Raw genomic sequence first — 24,812 nt, forward strand, 5'->3', positions numbered from 1 at the left:
CCGCCGGTTTGAAATTGACCGCCGCATCTTTTTTGGCTTTAGCCTTGAGGTTTTTCCGACAGGCTTTCAGTTGTGCCCTGTCCCTCGTCTCTTTGATACCGGTAGAGCCATTGAAGTGCTCAGCTGGACCCAGTTACTCTCCTTCTTCTCTAGAGTAATGCTGTCAGTCCTCATATGCTCAATTGTAACCCCAAACTCCTCCATCAACTCGGTCCGCAACATCTTTTTAAATGTTGAAAAGTTTGACCTTCTTTGACGTGCCATAATAGCTAGCTAGCTGGCTAAAGTAACTGTGTTTATTAGCTATAGCCGCTCTTGTGGTAGGCTAAACCATATACATATGTATGGGCTAAACGGTAACGAACCGTATCAGTAACGGCATTTATTCAAAAAGCAGCTAGTTTAGGAAAAAGACAGAATGCATTTATTTAAGGCTATGTTGTTCTGTAATTGTTAAACAAACTTGTCCATTTGTTTACATTTCTTGGAATCCATCATGGCGGACATTGAACATAAACTAATCCTGTTTTAACCCTTGTTTAAATTAGTTTAACTAATCCAGGGTTAAAATTAAGATGTGCAACACAACTCTGATAAACCAGTTTAAACCTAGATTAACTCTCTAAACCAGGATTAATTTAATTTATGTTGGTGCAACCCAGCCTTGGTCATGCATATTTAAAATTGTGTACAAAAATGTGTATATTTGAAAGTGTATATTTCGCTGCTATTAAAAATATGAATGTCTTATGTATTATGTCTATGGCGGTTATAGCCTATAACCGACTCAATGAAATCGGTTGAGAAATGTAAACGCTTTTTAACCAGAGAAGCCGCTGCTCCACCGCTCACTTGCGCTTGTTAACAGGTCAGTCATCACCTCCCAAAGATGGCGGCGAGTTGGCATGTCGCAGCAACGTTCTGAAGCAGACAATGAGGGGTCTATGTATAGACCTAATCAGAATGTTTGTAAAGAGCAATTGACCTATCGCTAAGCCCCGCCCCCCATTGTGACAGCTGCTAAATCGGACACTTTATCAGAGCTGACTAGAGTTTACAATGGCAGCTATCAGTGACAAAACTATATCCCAAGAGGCTCTAGACAACTTTTGGAGACAAACGGACCTGATTTTGCCTAGAAGCCTTCAAAAGGGACTTAATTATGCAATGGAGGGATATGTATACAATTTAAAACTCGATATGGTGGATAACAAGCTTAAATTTGAGGCGAGAATTTACAGAGCTCAATGCAAGAGGGAGAAGCCTAACTCACGGTCATCGCGATTGCAGATAAATACATCCAATACCAGCATTGTTCATGCACCGCATGGGAAAGATACAATGAATTCACAGTCAGTTAATTTAACTAATCTGGAAGGCACCGAGATGTACACCTACGTTTAGGCCTACTAACTAGCAGGAACCTGCCCCTGACAGGACAGTGTCCAAACCATAGGCTATGGTCCTAACTGTTTAGCTTGTTAATGTAACCTTTTTAATTACCGGCATGCGTGTGTTTCGTTCACGTTGCCATGTTAATCCATTATTAAACCTATCGTTTGTTTAATAAACTGTCCCATAACTGACAAAGTTACGCTAGCGCAGCTATTGAATCATTAACGTTAGCTAATTTGAACCAGAGATAACTTGCCTAAGCCTAGCATAACATCAGTGGTGAAAGTAAGCAGGTACTGTGAATAATGAGTAGGCCTATGCCCTTTATCATGTAGGCGTAGTTGATTGCTTTAGCAATGGGAAATTCTAACAAGAGTATGGCAGAAAGCTAATGAACGTAGCGTTCACTGTGCGGTCTGTCACACAGCTTAATCCACCGGAGATATTTTGGACCGGTCTTGTTTTCGTTTAGGAAATGAGATACAATATACCCCATTGCCTATCTTCTCACGGTAACTCGTATCAGTGTTGTATCTATCCCATGCACATCGTTTGGCCATTTATGTTGAAACTACATTACCACAATTACACACTTGTTTTTGTCCCGTTGTGGCTTGGGGAAAGGGATGAAATATACCCCATTCTGCAGCCTATCGGGATACCTACTGTCGGTGTTACATGTACCCCAAGCACATCGTTTGACCATGTTTTTTTTTTTTTCATAAGCAACATCAATCGATCATTAAATTAATGTAACATGTCTCCTCCCTGTTGTTTTCAATGGAGTTATCGGAGCCGATGTCCGAGTCCAGTTCAGGCTGGAATGTCATTGGTTCATCTGCGTTCTAAGGGCGGCGCTTAAAGGTTGCCAAGGTACTTACGGATGGCAAACTGTCATCCTGTCAACAGCCGAAGTAGTTCATTTACGCGAATGTTATGGCGTGTAGGGCCAATAGTTTTCCGCGAAAACGGACGGAATACGCGGAATGGACCATCTGACACGGAATGGACCATTGAAAACGGAATTGCAACTTTTCAAACGGAAACATAATTTTGTGCATTAAAATCGCCCAAAACCCCCTGTATTTTACCTTGTAAGACTGAATTTCTTTCAAATAAACACAACAACGATCGCAACAATGAACAAACATTAATTAAAGAACAAAAGCAGTCAGAAAATGTCACATCTGCGCTGAACTCTGCTCCGGCCACGCCCCCTTTTCAATGGTAGTTACGTTCATTTGCTCATCTTCCCAATTACCTTAAAAACAAAAAATGTCTTCTGTTCTGTTGATGGCTGGTAAACAATAATCTAAGAAGGGCACGTATTATTCACTGAGTTACCAAAGCAGTCTTCTTTATGGGGACTAATTAGCACTGCACTGAATTACATTAACATGAGTTATTGCTACACAATAACAATTACACAACTAATATTACTAGATACATATAATAGTGGACATTACACTAGGCAACATGGATCTCATTCATATCTCATCCAGTCGAAATCTTTTAACAGGATTGAACCCATCTTTCAGGGATTAAAATTAACGTCGTCCCGTCGCCGTATTAAATTGTCATTGGGGCGATCAACAATTTAATTTGGGACGACAAGAATTTCAGCCCGTTTTTTATTGCACTTGCAACTCATTTAAACGGAAAAGAAACGCAATGTCAATGTCCTTGAATGAAGACATTAGACACTGACAATAAATCTGACTTGACTTGAAATGGACTCACGTTTGTGTTCTATTTGTGACAATGTTTTCAGAATGTTGCGCTTGCTTCCCGCTCAAGCTCTGTGAAGAAGAAACTCATTTCGACATTTTATTTAATACGGCAGTAAGATATGTTGTGCTGGTTGAAGCCGAATACCCCCGAGCCCCAGGACATACAACCAGGCCCTAGTGGTCAAGCACCTCCAACAGAGACCGATGTAAGTAATGTAGACCAAACAGTCCGCGTTTAATATCACCATTCAATCCCAACTACTACCAGTGAGCGGGCCTTAGGAAAGCCAGCTTGTGGCTTACGATGTAGGCCAGCTAGAGCTAAGGTGGTATGGTATGAATATATTGATAACAATTCTGACCTCCCAAAAACACGTCCTTTGACATTATTACGTCCAGGTCCCATCTCTTAGTATACTCAAATTCACAAATAAATACATAATCGTCTGGTAGGCTACTAGGTAATGACGGCAGCTACTACTATATAGCCGGTGTTGTACCCGATTCAGCATCCTCCGCGGCAGATGCACCCCCTCGCAGTAGCGTGCACCACTCGCTTGATCGGAAAGGAAAGCAGTTCGCCTAAACAAACGCAGGGAAAAATACTATACTACGATTTCATTATTTGTGAAAGAGATGGAAGAGAAGAACACAAGTGATTACAGTCTTTAGAACTGTTCTAAAGAGTACAAACAACTAGGGGTGCAACGGATCAAAAAACTCACGGTTCGGATCGTTCCTCGGATCAGTCACGGATCGGATCATTTTTCGGATCAGCAAAAAAAAATAAAATAAAATAGACAAGACAAATAAACATGTGGAGGAAGGGGCTGCTTAAATGCCTCGGTGATGAGCGGTTGTTGAGCCGCTTTCGGTTTCACTCCTGTCAGTGAAACACCGGGGTGATGTCGCTGTAAATGCGTGGCCATGCTCAATGTGTTTCCACTGTTGTATGGCTTTCTTGTGCCACAGTCAGTGGCGGTTCTAGACCATTTTTACTAGGGGGGCCAAGGAGGGGCCAGGGTTTAACCAGGGGGGCACATAAAAAACCCGCAACAAATGATATTTAAAGATTATAAACTTATATTACTTTAAAAACATATAAACATGTATAACTTAACATTATAAGAATAAGTGCAAGAGAGGTAGGGCCATACAAAATGAACAACAAGTCTTTTACAGTCATTTAACCCACCATGGGCAATGCTGAAATCACTGTTACAGATAGTACAGTGTGCAAGACTGTAATTGTGGTTTACTTTTATAAGACAGGGGTACGTACACCTTTGTATAGTCTGTTGTAAAATGTCTTACATTTTCTTTTTGAGGGGGCACTCTCCCTGTGCCCTGTTCCTAGATACACTGAACTGATTAATTTCATTATTGATTAATTCGGTCGGGAGAAGAGATAAAAGCCCGCCCACACTGAAAATTCATTTGTTGACTTACCGAAACAGGTAAATCAGGATGCTCCTGAGGCACACACGCACACTGCCTCACACACGCACAGTCTCTAGGTCCCTCTCCCTCTCTGTCGTGAGCGCGCTACACAGATGCTAACGCAGTTTGGATCACGTCTGTCTCGTGTGCGCGGTCTGGCTCGCTCGTTCTAGATTCCGGGAGATTTGAAGTAATTTGCGGGCATCAAGGAGTCGTTATCAATATGCGGGAGACTCCAACTTCAGGGAGACTTGGGATGTCTGTGTATTCACATAACATCTGGGAAAGTCAACAGGCATAGGATATTTCCATTTTATGGTTCTTGAAAAAAATCTTCTCTGCCTTCATGTGGCAGAAAAATCACCAGCTCAGCTGGTAGACAGTTGTATATCATCACTATGGTTACCACTACAGGCACAGGCAGACTACCAGCTTAAGTTTAAAACCCAGCGATCCATTAATGATAGGGAGCGAGCTAAACATTTAAATCGTAGCTCCTCTCTCCAACAAGCACCACACTTGGCAAACTACAGTGCGCTGTTTTAATTTACCCGTGTGGAACGTTGCGTTGCATTTGTACCACTTTTGGCGCTTGGTGTAAAATCATAATAAATTCATATTTTATTTTATTTGGTCAGCATGGTCATTTATTTTTTCATAAATCAATCCGCGGATCATGCGTGTGCCGAACCGAAATAGATGATCCGAACGGATCACGGATCAATGATGATCCGTTGCACCCCTACAAACAACCGATGTTTTTCTTCCAAAAACCTCGGATAATAGCAAACCCAAAAGAACACCTTTTTGTTCTGTGGAAGACCACATTTACACATAGCCGGGTATTTTCAGAAACGAATATTTCTGCCCCTCCGTTTTCAAAAATAACACCGTACACACAAGGTCGTTTTCAAAAAAGTTTCTGTTTACATGAACCCGCATATACGCCCCCAAGCGCCATCATAACTACGCCAAACCTGTAGGTTTGCATAAGAAGGCTAATCCATTACATTGGCTATGAGTCCTCCTAGATATTTAAGTGTATTTAATCTGGGCTACTACAATAGGTAGACAAAATGGAATGGAAAACTCGTTGTCCACTGGTGGAAGTGCGGGGGATACCATTGTTAAAGCCAATAGTGACAAACTGGGAAACGGTTGAGATTAGGCTATAGGGTTGAAAGAATGCAATCCTGCGTTTGCCTTAACGTAAATGAGCACTACCTTAACAGCATCCATGATCAGTAAGCAAACTAACTGTAAACATTGGACCATCACATGATGTAATGCATTTTTAGTCGCATACTGTGACGTTTCAGAAACTAAAACTCCGTTTGACCCAGTACACAATACATGAATGGGCAAATGATATTCATTTCTAAGCTACTTATGTTTTAGATTAGATTAGATTCAACTTTATTGTCATTGCACAGAGTAAAGGTGCTGAGACAACGAAATGCAGTTTAGTATCTAACAGGAAGTGCAAATAAGCAGAAAGTGCAGAATATGTGCATATGAATGGCAGTGGTATATACATAATGAGATAGTATATAATACGATACAGTATGTGCAATGTGAGCAGTAAGGTTGTAAACTATGAAAAGACTATAAATAAGATATACAGTATGGATAGAGTAACACGGAGTAGTAAAATATGACAAAGACTGTAGACATGAGGAATGAATAAAGAATAAGCACCCCCTGTTCACTTTTACTAGGAAGGTGGCACATGCATGGAACTCACTCTGCTTACTCATACTAGTCCTATGTCTGTACTCTGAAAAGCATTTGATGCTCAGATCAACACAATTCTTTTAAAGGGGGGGGGGGGGGGGGGGGGCGGGGATATCACTAGCCTGCATATCACTAGCCTGGTGACACCAGCCTACGTATTTCCGCCTGAATTGATTTCAAGCTCAACTAATAGCACTAGCAGGTAGCCCAAAATTTGGTATTTAATACACAACCTATCACAGTAGCAACTTCATGCAAACCCTTACTTTCATTAGGTATGCATCCAGGGCTCGAAATTGGCACCCGCCAAGCGCCAATGGCGTGTAGATTTTTGGGCTGGCGACTAAATTGTCTCCGATGCTCCGCCACTTGGCTTTAAAAAGTTAATTTCGAGCCCTGTATGCATCACATATACCCCTTTTCCACCAAAGCTGGTTCTGGGCTGGTTCTGGGCTGGTTCCGGGCTGGTTCTGGGCTCTTTGGTTTTCCACCGAAAAAAACCTGGCTCCGGTTCCAAAAAAACAGGTTCCAACTCAGCACCAACTTTTAGGTGGGCCAGAAAACAAGAACCAGTGACGTCGCGGTTCGTCCCTGGGTTATGGGCGGAGCTACCCCACCAGAAACAGAAATATCCGCCGCCATTTTTTCCCCACCGTCAACTGAGTGAAAACGGTGAAAACGTAAATGAAAAATCCAAGGACAACAGACCAAATAACAAATTAGAAATAATAAAGAAAGCTTTCATTCATCAAAATGTTTTGGTTTGTCTGCCTAGTATACATTGACTCTTTCAATCGGACTTGTTTTTTGTGTTTGTTATCACACTTAAAATTAGCTGTTGACCTAGCAAGTTTGTGTAGCAGTTAGCTAACTAGCACTACCTGCCTTGAGGTACTGCTACAGTTGTTATGCTAGTCAACCATCATGAGTTGCATTGCCTTTCGTTTGATCTACGTGAGGAAATAGAAACCCCGTAGTTGTATCATTAACTGACACCGTAATGTTCTGCTGATTTTGTATTGTTTGTACTGAAGAAGACGTGCCACTTGAAAACATAAACAAAATTCATGTAGCAGCTTGCTAGCTAGCTGCCGTGAGGTATTGCTACAGTTATGGCAACTAGTAAGCATATATCAGTTGTAGCTAGTCAACTCCCGTCAGTCGTTTGATCTACGTGGGGAAATATAGAACACCCATTGCCAAGTAAACAGAACATTAACTTAAGCTTGTATGGTACTGCATGGTATTAAAAAATGAAACACAATAGAAGTTTTATCGACATTTGTTTGCTTTCTCCCTGGAAGAAAACCACTCGTGAATAACTAGTAACATGTCAAAACATTCGAAAATGTTCAGTTAGGACAACGGAGGCGTATGACGTGATTTAAAGACGTAGCTAGCCCTACTCTGGCTCTCAGTCGGTGGAAAAGCGAGCCGGTTCCAAGATAAGAACCAGCACCGAACCGCATAAGCACCAGCCCAGAACCAGCCCAGAGCCAGCTTTGGTGGAAAAGGGGTAATACAGTTTGAACAATGATGATTTAAGCATTGGAAATGTATAAGGCACCAGGGCTCGAAATTAACTTTTTGCCTTACCAGCCAACATGGCTGGTAGATGAAAAAATTTACCAGCCAATTATATTTTTTACCAGCCAAAAAAATTCAACCTGCCATTTCAGACCTACTCTGACATTGTTTGATATAAACAATCTTTACCTATGATTTTAATATCATCGTTAATCACTCTCAGAATGGATTTAAAGAAATCAACCAATATTGCCAAATTGGCTGGTGACAGCCGCAACACGTGCTGTATCATGCTGTACCCGGGAATCCTTAAAGGCCCTCCTTCACGATACATTAATTATTTAATTAACTTTTGCATGACCTTTTTTTTAAAAGCACATTCAAGAGTTGGTTATTAAAAATGTACTTCAAATGAATTAATTTAACCTCATAAGAAGCGCTGAATTAGGTCTACTAAAAAAAAAATCTAAATTAAGCTTTTAAATGACACCTACATGATCGATAAATATTGTTCAACTAACACTACAGCATAGATATTCAAAAGCTTATTATACTATAGTCTTAGGGCTCAGATACACATACGCGTTTTTGTAAAAACGCGACGCTAGGAAATGCATTGATTCCTATGGTACGGGGCGCTTTGCGTGAAAGCGCGCCGTACCATAGGAATCAATGTATTTCCTAGCGTCGCGTTTTTACAAAAACGCGTATGTGTATCTGAGCCCTTACTGATCTGACAAAAAACCGCATTGAAAAAACAGAGGGAAGGCAAGCAGTACCTCTGCTTCACTGAAGGGGGCGTGCGAGGGCCCACTGGTCGGCGATAAGCTTATTCAGCCATTGCTCTTCTACTAAGCTTATACTACCACCGTCAACGTATTTCGGCTCCCCATTATTTGTAATGAGCCACCTACTGCAACATGCTCTTGGTGTAGCTGTAGCTGCTGTTGTGGCTGTTGTTTCTTCCTCCCTAGATGTTCTCTGCACCTTTGCTTGAGGTGATGCAACGTCAATGAATCGGCACATTATTTTAGCTTTCGTTTAACTGCGTTAACTTGCGTGTGGTCAACTAAGTCGGTTTCAACTTTTGATTCGTGCTCAAAATATTAGAACTTTATAAGCTCAAAGTATTAGAACTTTGTATTCGCTGGCAAAATATTAGAACATTGTATTTGCGTGCAAATTGTTATTGTTGTATTAAAATTCTAAGAACTTTATATTACCCTTTCACTTCTCCCACTGTTCTTGTTGGCGTTGCAAGCTATTTTTAACCATGACGGGCGCAATAGTCGGGAGATTTGCTCCGCAATGTCACTCGCCAAGTGGCGGAGCATCGGAGACAATTTAGTCGCCAGCCCAAAAATCTACACGCCATTGGCGCTTGGCGGGTGCCAATTTCGAGCCACAGGGCACAGTATGGTCAACTACTTGGTGTAAAACTGAACTCATCACTAACTTAACTGAGGGGGCTGCACGCACGCAGACAGCGTTGCTAGCAGTGTTTCCCCTACAATGATATTAGGGTGGCGGCCCTATAAATATAGCGCCAGATCACAAAATAAGTCATTTAAGGTTACCTTTACCATAAAACATGTAAAATTATACTTATTGACTGCTGTCATTTAAAGAAACACATGAACATCATAATTCATTTAAGTGTTTGTGTCCGTGTCCGCCGCCGCGGCGCATTGCGCCGCGCCCCTGCCGCCGTCCCCCTCCCCCCCCCCCCCCAAGCTGTAAACCTAGGGGAAACACTGGCTAGGCAACAGAACTATCAACAGAGTTTTTCATACAGTTAACGTGCAGAAAGCCATTTTACGGCTGTTTTTTTTTTTTGGAACACGGAAACACGGAATCACCAAAAACGTGACACGGAATTTGCTTTTTTTTGACGCGGAAAACTATTGGCCCTAATCGTGTTGTGTTTGGGGTTGTAATGCCAAATGTACCCAGCCACGTAAAGGATTATTATTATTATCATAGGACTATTTCAGCAAATTGTAGATTTCAATCGTTAATAATCTTTTTCCTGAGAGTAACAACACAAGCGGGCAACTCATGTAGCGCCCCCTAGTGTACAGCTGACTACGCCACCCCTTTAGCTAACTGTTAATAGTGTCAGAGCAAGGGGAGCTCTGCCCTAATGATTGTACAAACACAGGTACGTTTAGAAAAGTAGAAAGTTAATCTTTATTTGATTCCATGAAGGAAGTTGCGCGTGTTGGTAAATAAATAATACATACAGATGGGAATAGTCACAGCCGCCAGTTAATTAGTCAAGCCAACGAGAGGGGAAGAAAGCTAGTGGAAGCTACAGTCTCTAACACACGTGAAAGGTACACACAACCCTTTGGGCAACACACTACAAACCTCAAGTTCTAGTGAACCACTCACATAAGTTAAGGACTACACAGCACTGCAACACTAGTCATTAGGTGGGGTGTCAAACTCAGGAGACCGCTTCCCTGGGCCTATAAAGGGTTAAGGCTTGACCAGTATAGGGGCTGACTATGGGGAAGACACTGGACAACATAAAAGAAAGAAAGAAAACCCCTCTAACCTGGGACTCACAACAATGTTCACCAGGACCTACAAACAGTCCCCAGGCTAGAGGGGAAAATCAAACCAAGCCACTCGGGAGTAGCAAACTTACTCTCACACACGCATACAATCAATCTCTAAAGAACAGCAGCTAGCACCGTGCAGCTGCGTCAGTCTGTGCAGTATTAGTGCAGTCAGACTAGCTCACTTCTGATAACATCCCGTGGGACCACGATCGACGGCCACGCCCGCATTGGCTCCCAAACTTGCAACGAGCCACGGAACCCACAACGCTGCCTCACACAAACACTAGAGCTAACAGCATGAAAGAGCTACCTGGCTTAGGACCCCAGGTATCTGTAAATATGCCCGTCTCAATTACTCCACCCTTCCCAGCCCCTAATGATGACGTAACCAGGTACAAGAGCAAGAAAGGAAAGAGAAACGTCCAAACAGAGAGTGCCCTCAACCAACTAGTTCCACAGGCTACAATCATATCAATGCGTATTTTCCCATTCTGCCTGCGCACGCTGAAAGCTGAGCTAATGTTAAAGTTATGTCAACTTTCTTCCCCTAGCAAATGTTAATCAACGCCATCAACTCGCCACAATGTTGCCTGTAAAATACGTCTCAAAAGCTTGTGCAAGTTTTTTTACAAATAGGATAATAGGAAATAAAACGTTTTTGTTGGGTTGTTGTTGGGTAGCTTAACAGTAGCATATCGTGCTAGCCTGCTAGCGTGAGAGTGCTAGTCCCGTTGTTAAAAATAAACAAACCACACACAGTGGCGTGATCTGGCTTGGCTATGATACGGTTACTTAATCTTTGTTCAGGTCGGCCAAAGAGAGCACAAATCCTCAAAACTGCTTAAATGTACAATACAATGACAAAGTTTTATATACTTTCAATAAGATCGATATACTTTATTAATATCTGTATTGTGTCCAGGCAGATAGCTGGAAAGCTACAAACAGTCCTGAAAATCGTTCATGTTAAGTTGGAATTTGTAGCGATCTCAGTCACTACGAGTTTGATACTTCAATGACTTGGTCGTTGCTCATGTTCACACAAAAATGAGCGTCACGTCTTTGACCCACAAACCGTCATGGAACAATCTGAACGAACGAATTCGATTTCACTACTAGGATTAATGTGGGTCATACAGTTTTTATCCCTCTTCAAATTGATATTTATTACAAAACGGGCCCGTTAACGATTATGTTCATGAGCTGCACTTTATGTTACCACAAGACGACTTTTTAAGCTTTTAAAAACTTTATAAGCCCTCTTTCCAGAACATAGATATTACATGTTTTTTTTAATGAAGTTTCAATCTTTAGTGTCGAATAATACCTATAACGTCATGTTACCGCGATCTGCCTTCGGTCATTGAAGTTATTGTAACGTGATAAATATATAATTTTCTCCTAAAAACAACATACTTGACTGATGATATATGTATGATATACATGATAAATCCAACTGTAAGTGACCCGAAATGCCAGCAACTCATTTTTGAGTTGTCAACGTTTACTAGCCAACAGTAATACCAGTAACAGTAGGTAGTAGTAATAGGAGCTAACTGTAGCTCAAAAAATCATTACCGTGTTCATTGGCCCGTAATTGGACAGCAGATGCGATAAGAAAAAGGATTATTAAAGCCCTCGGCGTCGTCATTTTTTCCCTTTTATGAAAGTCCTTGTTTCATCCAGCAACAAAGCCCACAGTTAGCTTAAGTCAACGGTTAAATTGGAACGTTCACCACCACCCCAAACATAGACATACCACGGCTCTTCGGAATGTTCAAAAAAGTTCTTTTGATTTGAATGGCAGACATCCCAACCTGCAAAAAAATATTTCAGGGAGGGCCTACGTATTTCTGTTGTGGTCCCTAAAAGTTATAAAAGCATAATATCATTCTATAGGCTATAGCCCTATGCAATTCTTTGTTAATTACATTTAAATATGTAGATTACTTTTACTATTTAGTATACTGCTAATAGGCTACTACTATCATATTTATGTTAACTGCTTTTATTTGTATTCCATTGCAACTTTAAAGAAGTCTAAAGCCCAATTTATATTTCGGTAGAAGACACTTTTGAAAAGGTCGCCGACACAAATTACGTCATGTAAGACACTTTAAACCGTCGTTTTGAAGTGTCTGCTACATGGAGAAATGTCTACTGGCGCTCAAGTCGTCACAAAGTGTCGCGCAGGTGTGATTGGCTAGATACAACTGGCCCCGGTGCCTGCTATTATGACGAGCCCCTGTCAGTGGCATAAGGTAGCTGGGCTCTCTTATTCACCTCGAAGCTAGTTTACAAGTCAGGCATGTGGCGCGAACACACAATATATATCAACAATATTTTGGATTTCACGAGCTAGTTACTTCGGTTATTGTATTGGGAAAGTAGACAGGTCAACGAGAAAGTGATCAGAAACATGGATAGTGCTTTGACTCGCGGTAACGTAAACAGACGTCAAAGTGCTGAAACTTTTTTTAAAACACTGATTAAAGGAATTATTTGGTGCAGCAGCACACACAGCAGCTTTACCCACATCTGAAAAACACATTCACAATTAAACAGGTGCTCTGCGGCGACCTGCCTCAGAAAGTATAACAACCTGTTCAGTTAGAAGGATAGGAGTTGTGCATACAACGTTATTGCTAACCCTTGACCGTATAAGCTTTTACGGAAAATCAGCGGCCGTCACACCATTGTGTCCGTGTTCTTAAAGGTTAATGGAGTGCCTTTCTTTCTGCTGCTGTGCAGCTGGCAAACCACAGCGAGATACCATAGCTCAGCACTGACTCCACAGAGCAGCGGTAAAAGGACACTAAGGGCCCTATCTTGCCGATCAGAAACGCAAGTAGGACGGCGCCAAGCGCAAGTAGCTGTGTGGGCGGCTCTATGGCGCAGTTGCTATTTTAACGGCGGAAAAAACACACTTGCGTCCAGCGCAACACACTAAGAAATGCAAGTACCAGTGTGTACCTAAGTCGGTACAAATGCTTGTCGCTGGGGCAGTACCCTTTTGAAGAACAATAATGTACCCATGCTTGCAGGTACTTTTCTGTACCCTTGTCATCTGTACCAATCAAGGTACACATGTGTACCTGCAATGACTGAAATGTACCTGTACAAATAGTTACCATAGTACCCTTAAAAGGTACTTATTTGTCCTCCAAGGGTACACACAAGTACCATTTTAAGGTGGTATGGAAATATGCACAACAAGCAAGTATATTCAAAAGTTTTATTCTACAAAATGTATTTTGATTCACATCATACATATAATTTCAATTCATGACATATAATAATAATTATAATTTCATCACACAACATTTTAAGTCATCACATACAATACAATTTCATCACATATTATTTCAGACCAAATATTTCAAAGAAACAAACAAGCCATCATCAAGTGAGTACATATCTAGAGCTTGATGGTCTACCTCATCTCCTGGATGTAACAATGTCCAATGTTCATCAAATCTGACTCTGAACGCATGTAAATGACTGTCAAAAGACAGAGGGCATAACATTTTCCCGCATAAAACCCAACTACAATCTACATTTAAGATGTATTTTAACTTCCAAAACAATGGGATGTCTTCTGCATGTGCATGACCTACTATGAAAATGTCATTCAGGGAATACTTCACATTATTAACATGTAGCTGTGACACACGCTGAAACATTTTACCTGGAACATCAAATTGGACATCTTGAAAGGTGTTGTGTGTTTTTAAAGTGTTTTGTAGGTCGCCTGGAAGTGTAGAAAATGGTGTATTTGTGCTACTGCTGTAGGATTTTTCATGTGCACCTAACAAATCAGAGGAAAATTCCCAGCACTGTTTAAACTGATGGCGATTGCAGAGGGAAAGAGTAATATTGACGAAATTTTTGCTTTTTCTTGCTATGTCTTTGAAATATTGGTGTTTACTCTCGTACCTCATGCACCACAAGTGGCGAAGGGGACCATACATCAACATTAAGTGTGGATAATGTATCAAATAGTGACACTTGGGGGTTAACACATCTCCAAACACATTAGTCATCTCGGTTAGAAACTCTCCAACTAGTAATTTCATCTGTGCAAGGTCATCTTTTCTGATTTGCGAAGCAAAAATGATGTCAACAATTTCTCTACAAAGCAGGTAAACATTCCAATATGGAGAACCAGGCGGGACTTGGTGAGCCATTAATATGGGCAACAGTCTGAATAAACACCATTTTTGGCTGGCAGAACCAACAACAGACTTCCGCAAAGTGTTTTCGGTTAAAGGCACTGGCCTGTTCCCTCTGTCATTGCGACCTAAACACAATTGTTTAAGTGTATCATTGATCTCATGAATGGTTATGTGCTTCTGTTTATGAGCTTCAGAAATGACCAATTTCATGACGAGAGGTACCACCCCCTCCAACAAATCATGCATCGCATCGGGGGGGAAACTTTTGGTGACCTCAAAATAACCCAACACATTAAAAAAACATTTACCCTTAACACCATATAAAGACAACCTCTCTTTGTCACTAATTACGCTTTGAACATGGTAGTCATGAACATCTGTTGTTCTCCTTACAAAATACTCCTCAGAAAACTTCTTTTTCATCTCAGTATAGGACGCCATACAAAATCGACATATCCTGCCTGAGCTAAAGCAAGTGGAAAATCCTCCTATCATATGAGCAGATAGATTGTCACATGAAAATGTGGCAAGGGCAGCTTTGAGTGTATGTTGTATTCCGTCAAAACAAACAGTGAAACCATCACATGACAGTGTTCTGAGGTCTTCTAAGATGGGTTGAAGTATTACCTCCAACCCATATTCTTTCAAATGGATATACCGAACCATCATGGCTAAATGAATGTTACTCAGTCTTGACCGATATTTGTCACCAATATTCCCTACAGTGTAATAGAAGGCACATAGTTTATATTTATTCCTTTTAGCACCCAATGGATTAACGATCTCAAATTCGTCTTCATAAAAATGAAGACGCAAAGCCTGGGGATTGTCTTTAAAATAAAGATGTTGCTTAAAGTAATCCCCATCTGTGTAGTCTCTCAAAACTTCACTGTCTCTAGGTTTCCCCCCATCCGCAATGATCTGCTCCCACACATCTTCCAGGGTTAGTCAGCGCAGGGAACAGTATTGCTTTTCATACACTGTAATAATGGAAATGAGAATCACCCAGAGTTTCAGCTCCTTGACAGATGGGGGCGACAGACAGATTTTGACGATCAATGGCCACGAAGTTCTACTGACTTGTTAGACTTGACAGCCATTGGTGAACCCCTTGCTTCCTTCAAACTTTGTACTTCCTCTTTCTCATATTCCATGGCAATCGAAAGAGGGGGAGATTCCAGACGTCCGTAACTGCACAGTCCCGTCACTACCCGGAATTTTCTAGGTAAATATTGCCGCAAGATTACGTATATTGGATTAAAGTGTTTCAGACACTCAACACATTATTTAAGCCTGAGCAGGAATAGAAAGTTCTGAATCTGTTTTGAATTGTGAATCCAATATAGCTAACATTACCTAGCTTACCCTACCGCTAGCATTGCTACCTACCCACTAACGTTCATAACGTCACTGCATACCCGCAGCACAATAGAGCTAACCAGGAAAGCTGGCCAAAATCACTCATTCGTTGGCTGATATTACTCACTATGTTTAAGTCTAAAATACTTTGGGTTTGGAGTTTATTGCAACGTATTCTAGCGTCTTTATCCTTTCACGTCAACTGGAAGTGTCACCTGTATGTTAGCAGTAACTTAGGTACGCGATATAGACCTTGTAACAGTAGCCTAACTTGTGTTAGCTAGTGTTGTCGAACTACCAACGAGGTGAGGAATGTAGCTAGCTAGCTAATGGATCGCCGCCTAGCTACCTTATTTGCTCGTTGGCCTTGCTGGTTAGCCAGCCGGTCAAGTGTATGTGAATGAACTTACAAATAGTGTTATGCATCACGGAACTGGAGGGACTGTCTCCCATCGTGTCGGGTCGAAATGCAAAATAATTGAATGGATGCTAGAACAGCTAGCTCTTGTTCGACGACTTAACTGCAGTCTGTATTTCTAGCTTAACTCACTGTAACTTCAAACCAAAGGCTCGGAAGCTTGGCTAACGTTAATTCATCAGCTATCGTTACCGAAGTAAGCTAACACGGCATTTTCGCTTAGGTTGTCTTGTTTTTGATATCTGCTAAGCTGCATGAGCTAACAGAACATAAGCTTGTGAGCGCTGAAAACATTTTCACATATTAACATTGCGACTGTTATGTTATTCCTTAATCTGTCTCCTGTTTTGCATGACGCCCAGGTCTAGCTAGCTAGCTAGCTAACGTTAGTCAGTACCCTGCAACAAAGCTAACCCAAAGGCGCTGAAATGTCACTAGCGATATCGTTAGCTTAACACTTAACCGAGCCACACAACGAGGAACGAATTTGCTATAGCTAGTCAGACAACTGGCAATACTACTTGTTGCAGTTGGAGGATAACAGAAAGGAATATTTTAACTTAACATGCCAACACATTACGTTAATGTATCGCTCACCGATGTGTTCCTGTGTCGTAAAAGTTGCTCTCAAATTTAGATTGAGTGGTACTGGATTGAAGCGCACTGAGGCAGTTACTCGTAACGTTAAAGTAGTTTGCACTATCAACTCGCCAGCTTAAGAAGGAGAAATGCCTAATAACCTAGACAGGTGAATGTGAAGGTAGAGAACGTCCGTATACACAGTTTTCATCACTGTGGAGGTAAGATGTGTGGATGATGTGGTATATAGGATAAGTGGGAACTAATAGCTACTGGTGGCTAATGCTTTTGTATGAATGATCATTTGGGCTTTCAACGTGTCCAACACAGACATTGGTTGTCGATCTGTAATGTGGATTTCCCGACAATCCAATCAAAGGTTATGGTCTGAAGCTTCTACATAACGTTTGAAATGTAGTTACTGTACACAGGACCAATTTATCAGATAGATAATGTTATCAAAGTTTTGTTTAAACCTCTGTTCCTTGCTATTCTTTCTTTCATCCTATTTTCCCCTAAGCCCATAAGTATAATTCTCATTTGTGATTTGCATCCTGGCTAGGCTATTGCTAGGTTCTTTGAAAGTGTGAGGGCCATGTGGCTGACAAGTTGGAAAGAGAGATATTTAAGTTTTGCACACTATTTAGTTTTTCTGTTTCTGGAGTGGTAGCCTTCACCTTCTCTCTCTTCTCAGAACAGCCTATGTCATGCATTCTACAATATAGGGTGTGTTTGTAAACTGCCACTCCAAGCGCTTCCAGCATACTCTGGCACTTTCAAACTTTGTCAATTCACAATGCAGCTGGAACTGTTGTTCGGTTTTCGGAGTGTCATACACTCAGTGTTCCGACAAGGAGACTGACGTTAGTCTAACTGGACAAAAATGGCTGAGGATGTTTTGGGAAAGTTTAACAGCTGCTAATGGAAGAATTGCAAATAATTGCCATTCAACAAAATTCCTCACTGTCTTCAAATTCTTGATTGAAAACAAACACAATTTCAACAGGGCTATTTTTGCACTACTTCGTAGAGAGATTGAACGCTCTGTTTTTTTCAAACAAAAAGTTTGAATTTGTCAAAACGCCCATAGAATAATATTTGTATTGAACTATTAATGTTTTTTTTTTTTAACTCAAGCACAACTATTTTTTTTTTCCATTTCAAAGACTACCTGAATAATCAAAGCCACATATGTCTTCGTTGAGATTGTATAGTTATGATTTGGTCCAATGCATCATATTTAATGTTTTAATGGTCGTCTTCACAAATAGCATCCATACATAAACCACTTCTCGGTTTAGATGAGTCCATACATAAATAGTGGATTCTCCTAACCAGTTGCTACCATCTGACAGACTCCTATTTGAATCAGAAGTAAACAAAGGTTCAGAAGCATATGCACATTGCTCGCCTTTAAAGAAAATAGAGATGTGATTGGTTGTTGTGTAACTGCACACCCACTGGGCTATTCACTTGTCGCTCATGCTTCAAGATCGCATTTCCATAGATGTGGTATCAATTTGGTTTGTAGATGACACTTTGTCCAGGCTATTTTAGTTTTTTGTAGTTTTCGCATTGCTTTACATAGCAATTAGAATTGAGATGTATACTATACGCATGAAAATGTGTCGGAGATGCTTTTTAACTGTAACAATAAGCCTTAAAGAGGACATTCTGATGGAGCTAGCCTGGATTCTTATGAAGAGGACGCATTCGAAGAAAGGCAAGATCGTGTCCTCGACATGTAAGTATATATCTACATTTATGATTGCACATGTGCTATACTGTTGGCATGAATTTCATTATGTTTTTTTCAATGGCTAATATTAGCTTGCCTACCTTAGCATTGCCTGGCTAATTAGCAAGAAAGCTAGCAAGCCAGCTAGCTGGCTAAAGTAGCTACCGTAATTCCCGGACTATTAAGCGCACCTGAATGTAAGCCGCACCCACTGAATTAAAAAAAAAAAAACTTATTTTGAACATAAATAAGCCGCACTTGTCTATAAGCCGCAGGTTCCTACCGGTACATTGAAAACAAATTAACTCTACACAGGCTTTAACGAAACTCGGCATGACAAGAACAGTTAGTAGGCATGCAACGTATTCATATTTTACAAATATATAGCTTATTATAAGTGCTAAAGTGAACAATCGAGGATAAGTTAACACGCAGAAAGTGATGTTGCTCAAGAGCAGGATGATGACGATTTGGTTAAAAAGGGGGCACCTCTGTTTGGAACCGGTTTGAGTTCAAAATATCCGATCTCGACCATAAAAGAATAAAAGACAGTTGTGTCGCCGTGTTGTTTTAGCCAAAGGTGTAAGCTCAAGCAACGTAAAACCATCATCCAATTGGCAGCTCGAACATTGTCTATTGTTTATCATATTTCATATTATCATTTTCACACACATTGGTAAGGTACATAGGCTACAGTTGGCAGCTGCTAGCTTGTGATGAACTCGTATTAATATGTGTGAATATGAACTATTTCATACGAAGTTGCACAGGCACCCTGAGGGCTTATACCCCTTCCCATTATAATTTTATGAGTTAAATCGAGGATACTAGATGACTAGCTATCGTTTTATGCAACTGTAACTCTTCCATTGAAATCGTTTATGCTGAGGTTATTTAAAGTTCCCTTAGCTAGCACAGCAATTCGATAACCAGTAACAACCAGGAAACACAACTTAAGCTGCAGAGTTTAATTTTTCAAAATCATCTCACCATTGAAAAAGCAGTCTTGGGTTCTACGTGATTACAACCACTTGTGGAATGTTAAATGGCTACACATAGATATAAACATACCTAAGAGAAATAATGGGAAATCGATAGAGCAAGGGCTCACTCTGATATCAATGTAATGTTAGCGAATATTGCTCATGCTTTAGTCTCCGCTCTTCGTCTAAAGCCAAATCTATTCTTGAGGTTCCAACATTTTTCAAAAGCAAGTTGGTTTTAAATGTGAGTTGTCGATCAAGTTATTTTCTGTCCCGTCGTTTGAAGCATACCTGTTAGCTCCGGCATTGATCTTCCATTATTTAACATTCACGTTTCGATTTAAAGTCCCGTTTCAGGCTCTCGCACGCCCCCCTCATTTAGGCAGAGTTACTGTTTGCCTCCCCTCAGGCATTAAGCTTGTGAAAGTGGGAAAAAGCCATAAATAAGCTGCGTCATTGTATAAGCCGCGAGGTTCAACGCGTGAGAAAGTAGCGGCTTATAGTCCGGGAATTACGGTAGTGTGGCTAAGATGTGACCTATTCCTCAGACTTTGCCTTTCAGTAGTCTAAGATCTAGTGACTTACATTAGGTGCATGAAATACCTCATGCATGTAGTCTACATAATAAAGCTGCTGTGATTTGGACCTTTCCCTTTATTAAAGTAAAAATGACCATGTTCTGTTCATGTCAATTATTAGCATTAATTGTATCATCATGGTTGCTTTTTGGCCTGGTTCTTGCATGCTTTTGGTACCTATATGCTTGGTTGTCTATTTGTGTAACATTTGACACTTTTTGTCATTTCAGAGAGGACCCCGCAGGAGGCACATCTGGCTCTTTGGTTCCCCATCACCTAACTTTGCTTCAGAGGCTCCTACATCTGCAACTGTCCTCTCCTCTCTCCCAGCACCCCAGAGCTCTTCCGACCCTTCAGGTCCTTCAGGCCTTCCTACAGCTACGTGGCAGATGAGGGTCAGAATCAGCGTGAGGATATCACATGCACTTTGTCCTCCCTACAGGAATGCAGCAACTCCTACACAGCAATGTAGATGCCTAGACTAAGGAACCTTAGCATCTCATCAGCAGTCACGTCCATCCACTGCCTCTGGATCCCCTCCGCGACCTCATGGGCTGTGTGCCTGCTGTTATTGCGGTGGAGCGCCTTGACGACTTCCTTCCTGAAGCAAAGCTAGAAGATATCCAAGGGTCCATAGTCGCACTTCAAGTCCAGCTGTACTCCTTGAGGCCATTTGGGTCAGAATGCAAACTTCATCCTCCTCGCCTTGGCCATACCATCTCTCTGCCACTGGTGATGATGGGTGATGGGGGCTCGGATATGCTGCTCCGGTCAGAGGTTGGCCCTGATCCACCATTGGTGTCTGCATCACTGGCTTAACTTTGCACCAGAGGCTGTACTGGGTGAATCTGTCCTTTTCCCACTCCCAGCACCCGGCAGCTTTTCTGACTTCACAGGTTCTTCAGTCCTTCTCCCAGCTACAAGACAGACGAGGACCAGAGGGAGTGTGAGGCCTCTTACCAACACTGTGTCCTCCCCAGAAGACTGCAGCCACACCACCATCGTGTCCTTCAAAGAGGAGTGCACCCGCCTCTAAAATCCAACCATTCGTCCACATCATAGTGGTAACAGAACATTACCAGAAAGTATTTTTGGTGTGGTCATTTCTTTTTTTATATAATATGAAAGACTGAGACCACTGGACCAAGTCTCACAACAAGCTACCTCAATCTAAGTGCAATTCCTCTGTAATTTTCAGTGGTGGACAGTAACGAAGTAAATGTAATTCGTTCCTGTACTTAAGTAACATATCTATGTATCTGTACTTTACTCAAGTATATCTATTTGGTGAGACTTTATACTTTCACTCCACTACATTTCAAAGTGAAAATTCGTACTTTTTACTCCATTACATTTAGTAAAGCCCCTAGTTCCTTTTTAGCAAAGCGAATCAAATAATGAGAGGTCAAAGTGAGTTCACAATCAGGGATTATCGCTATTTGCTCGGAAGTCCTTTCGGTTTTGTCAGTTTCGTTCGTTCGTTGAGCGTGAGCTACGTTGAATTCTGCAGCATTTTGAGGCTGTTTTATGCTCAAGCTTAGCCTACGTAACGCTACATAAATGATGGAAGAAACATACACAATCAACGGAGTTTCTGCTCAGGCTCACATTTAAAAATGCTTGCCTTTTATAAGGGCACAAGATGTCGCAAACTTTTATCATGCAGTTCTTGACAAACTCCCTCGGTAAAGGAATCACTACATACTTCTTTACAGTCTTTGGTGCAGACTGGTATGCTCTGTAGTTTTGTGCAATTTATGCAAAGACTAGTTCCTCTTATGACATTTTTTTTCTTCACGTTTGATCTGAGGTCAAGTGTTTTGTTTTTGTACGGGTTGTGTAGGGAATATCACTGCTAACACTAGTCTTCAGCACAAACTAGTATAACTAGTTCAAGTGTTGTTGTTTTTGTACCTATAGTTGTGTAGGGAATATCACTGCTATTACTAGTATTCAAGCACAAACTATTACAACACCACATGCATTCTCTGATTTTGTGGAACTAGTTCCTGTAATGGTATTTATTATTCAAACATAAATCAGGAATTATGAGTTTAAGGGTAATACAGACAGACAGATGTGATAAAGTAAAGGAGCTTATGTTTAACTCCACATTTTTATAACTAAATGTGCAACGAAGTTACAAATAAATGTAAAATTAAGTAATTGTTCTCTTGTATTTCATAACCACTTTGTCTTACCTAATGGCAATAGATAGCTTTCAATGTTTTGTGCTTATACACTTTTAAATAGACAAATGTAAGACACTATTTAAAGATTGGCATTAGTATTTTCATCTTATATCAGTTGATTGAGCCCGAGCTTTGATGTGAAAATGATAAAAGCCCATTAAAACCATAATTTATTAAGGTACTTTTACTTTTAATACTTAAGTATATTTGAATACAAATACTTCTACTTAAGTGGAAATTCAAAGTGCATACTTCTACTTTTTCTGGAGTAATATTTTACACCAGGTATCTATACTTTCACTTAAGTACGTAGTTAGTGTACTTCGTCCACCACTGGTAATTTTCAAAACCGCAAAAACATGCATGAAAATGGACTGCTTGAAGACTGTGGTGTTCTTATATAGTGATTTGGATAGGTTTTTTATATACATTTTGGAAGAGGTTAGGGTCCATCATATAAGAAAAATACATTACAAGAATATGTAACCCTGGAATAAACTCACAATGGTTTGCTGTAGGACAGAAAGCAAGAAAAAAACATAAACAGTGGCCAAGGCTTTGAACCGGTTCACGGAACGAAAACCAGAAACTTTTGATGTTTTGCTAGGAACAGAAACGAAATCAGAAACTTTAAAAAAAATTATGTTCCGGATCAGAATCGTTTACCTAAAATAATGGTAACCGGTTAATTACGTTATTTTTTCATTCTTTCACAAGATTCCTAAATGCAATATAATTGGTGATGTTCACTTCCAGTCGTTCACTTAGATAAAGAAACTAGCCACGCACCGCCAGCTAGTAGCCTTATCGGATCTATGCACAAGCTGTACCAACCAGTCTCTCAAACTCAATCTTAAGAAGAGGTAAATATTGTACCAAGTATCTCACACATGTTTGTTTTTAATTAGGAATTCTATCTTTTAAGATAGGCTACGAATTTCCAATGCATTGTTGTTAAAATCGGCAGGGTCAAGTTAATGAAATTATAGCTAAGTTGGACAGTTAGCATTGGAAGTAGACTACCTGGCTATTGCCCAGCATAACCTACCCTAGTTTAAAAAGTCTTTATTTAAAACGTAGGCTAATACGGTAGTTCTCATATTTGGCATTTTAACTTTTTTGTTCAGATGGGAAGACATTGCGAGAATCCTATGCGGCAGCATTATTCATTTGACCCCGCGACTAACAAATCCAAATGCAACATTGAGGGATGTATGTAGATACCATTGTAGTTTTGTAATATTTGTATTGTCTCTGTTGACAAAAATGCACTGATTTGGCCCTGACGAGGTTTGGCCAAATGCTGTTTTGTTTTGTTTGCCCAATAAACAACATAGCATACATTTTCCTTGTCTTATCTCATGTATAATACTTACAAAATGTCAGAATTACAGTTATGCCGCTTACATAATGTAGCCTATAATGCTTTTTTTATGACAGGGTAGAGACCTATAAGATTATTTGAAAGTCCTAATGATCAGCCTACTTATTTGTATGTCCCGCAGCTGACATGGAACGCTATTAACCGGTTCAGGAACTTTATTTTTTTTTGTTGTAACCGGTTCAGGAACGTCAATTTTAGGGTTGAAACGAAAACCGGAAACGTTAAAATACTGTTTCTGTTCGGAACGAACCAATTGGGAAAAAATTCTGGTTCAAAGCCCTGACAGTGGCAGATATTTAGTTTTGAATAGGAAATCTCCCGTGTGATACCTTTGCATATCTGCTTCAAAAGGTGTACACAGACTGCAAAGATGTTAAATCAGGAAATGTAATTCTAAGTTTGCTAGGCCTCTCAAAACCAGGTTTTAGATTGAAACATAACCGCTTACTATTTTTCTTTTATTTGCAGTCTGGAATGGGTTTTGATAATAACAGTAGGCGGTTTTGTTTTTTTATGACTTGTGTAGCTCTTTTGAAATTGAATCTAAAATGATAATAATAAAACATTTGAAGTGACTGCAGTTGATGGCCCAAGTGTTATCTTTAATTGAAGCCATGAATGATGATGTGCAATGTGTAGAATGTTATCAAAGTGCTTCTAACATCGAAAATCAGAGAATCACCTTTTTACGCATTAATGTGAAAGGCTTTACTGTCAATTAACATGTACGTGTAATTTAAATTACTAAGACATTGCCCATGCCTTCTTTAATCTTTACATTGCTAAGAAGATTTCTATGAAATACATATAGCCTGCTACTTCAAATAACCTCCTTTAATGTCAGCCATGTTCAACCAAAGTAACTAATGATATAAAGCTACATGCACAGATCTTATCGAATCATTTTTTTTTTTTTGACACAATAAACTTCTCAAATAAGGTTACATCAATTTTATTATAAAAGGCCGGTTTTATTACAAAGCCCTTTCACCAACATCAAGGAACTGGCCACA

General features: G+C 40.4%; 1 protein-coding gene across 2 annotated transcripts in view; it reads left to right on the forward strand.

Moving 5' to 3' along the window:
• Positions 1-15,734: 15,734 nt before the first annotated feature.
• ctbp1l (C-terminal binding protein 1-like) overlaps positions 15,735-24,812 on the forward strand; it is a 69,718-nt gene continuing 60,640 nt past the window's right edge. For both annotated transcript variants that reach the window (XM_080841078.1, XM_080841079.1), the window contains exon 1: positions 15,735-15,793. The gene's annotated coding sequence lies outside the window, so the exon portion shown is untranslated. The remainder of the gene's footprint in view (positions 15,794-24,812) is intronic.

Source organism: Sprattus sprattus (assembly GCF_963457725.1).
Source record: "Sprattus sprattus genome assembly, chromosome: 6".
NCBI classification, from domain to species: Eukaryota; Metazoa; Chordata; class Actinopteri; order Clupeiformes; family Clupeidae; genus Sprattus; species Sprattus sprattus.